Raw genomic sequence first — 1818 nt, 5'->3', positions numbered from 1 at the left:
ACTGACAGTTGCTAGCAGTTTCCACACACTGCCAATAAGTTGACTCACTGTACAAGACAAGACACTTCCCTCTGTAAGTACTCTTGACAATATCTTGAAAAATAGTTTTTGGTTATAAGTCATATACTTGAGGGTAATGTATCATTTTACTTCTTGTTATGTTTTGAGTTGTGTTTTGGTTGTTACATCAGGCCCAGTATTCATAAAGGTTGTCAGTTTAGGAGTGTTGATCTACATGGGGAAGAAATTATTAACCCGGGTAAAAAAATGCCCGTGTGTGTATATGTGTATGATAACAGGCTACATTAGACTATATATGGACAACAGGCTAAATTAGACTATATATGGATAACAGGCTACATTAGACTATATATGGACAACAGGCTACATTAGACTATATATGGACAACAGGCTAAATTAGACTATATATGGACAACAGGCTACATTAGACTATATATGGACAACAGGCTACGTTTAAGCAATAAGGCCCGAGGAGGTGTGGTATACGGCCGATATACCACAGCTAAGGGCTGTTCTTAAGCATGACGCAACGCAGAGTGCCTGGATACAGCCCTTAGCCATGGTATATTGGCTTTAGACTATATATGTATAATAGCAGTGTTGTAAATCCGGTCGAGAGACCACATATTGAGTGTCTAGGTCTTGTCTCAGTGTTGGATACATTTGTACTTGGTCTTGGCTCAGTCTCGTGAGGACTTGTCTGTAATAGTTATAGATATTCCAGAGACCAGCGGAATAAGAAACTAATTGTCAGCTTCCATTTATTCAGTCAGCGCATAAAACCGCTTCGGCAGGCCAAATATATACACTCCTTTCTTGAAACATTAGCATCTTAATAGTCTTTCTGTCTATTATAGACATGTTTGCGCAGTGGCAAACCTATAGGCCTTCAGTGTGTGACAGGTTCTGAATTCTGAAAGGACAGCAACCATAATACCAGCCACTCATATAATCCCTACTGGTGCGTATCAAAGGAGTCTAGTGTTGGTACACATTTTATCAATGATGTAGTACAATAGAGAAATCATGCACAAAGTAGCCTACAAAATAGCTGCACACAGCCTAGTTTCAGCGGAATATAATCTACAGGCAGCAAGAGCTTGCAGCTCTCAACTGGTTTTGAAATGGAGCAGCTCACAGAAGAATGACTTCGATATCCGGTAGGGTAGCTATAGCCTAATGTTGGCTAACATTGAACCTGGCTGGTTAGCTACCTGCAGATTCATGCATGGTAGTAGTCATGAGTTGTGATTATGGTTCATTGTTTACCTAGCTAGCTAGCTACATGTCTTAACAATAGACTCCACTATGCAAGTAACTCGTGCGTTCGTAAATTCAGTTTGGGCATCTACTCTGATTTCAGAACATTCTCGTTTGAGTGTGCCAGAGAGTGCAGAATAACTGATGAATTTACGAACGCTTAACACTCGTTGAATATGGCCGGTGTCAGTAATCGGCCAGAGCGTCCGGTGTGCTCTCTGAACGTGAAACGCTCTGATTTTACGAACAGCCACAGTTGCAGTCACCAAACGCTCTGAATAGCATGACAACCTAACCAGCTCTGCTAGTGCGAGTAATGTTCAGTGAGCTGTTCTCTCTCACTTAGATGTCTGAAAGTAGCTAGCAAGTTAGCATGCGTGCTTGACTGCTGTTGTTAGTACATTCGGATCAACCCTTAACGAGATGGGTGTAGACAAAGAAAGGCTCTCCACTTTCTGGAGGACCGAGTTTTGAAATCAGTGGAATGTGAGTACAATAGCTAAGGAGATGGAGAAAACACCAGTCTGGATTATATCG

At 41.4% G+C, this 1818-nt stretch overlaps 1 protein-coding gene across 1 annotated transcript in view; it reads left to right on the top strand.

The window, feature by feature from the left end:
- The window catches only part of LOC139025683 (sialoadhesin-like), a 10016-nt gene continuing 8198 nt past the window's right edge, over positions 1-1818 (top strand). Inside the window, exon 1 of the mRNA XM_070440844.1 lies at positions 1-73. The gene's annotated coding sequence lies outside the window, so the exon portion shown is untranslated. The remainder of the gene's footprint in view (positions 74-1818) is intronic.

The sequence above is a fragment of the Salvelinus sp. IW2-2015 genome, unplaced genomic scaffold (assembly GCF_002910315.2).
Source record: "Salvelinus sp. IW2-2015 unplaced genomic scaffold, ASM291031v2 Un_scaffold3063, whole genome shotgun sequence".
Taxonomy (NCBI): Eukaryota; Metazoa; Chordata; class Actinopteri; order Salmoniformes; family Salmonidae; genus Salvelinus; species Salvelinus sp. IW2-2015.
The sequence above is the reverse complement of the archived record's forward strand: the minus strand, read 5'-3'. Positions and strand labels throughout refer to the sequence as shown.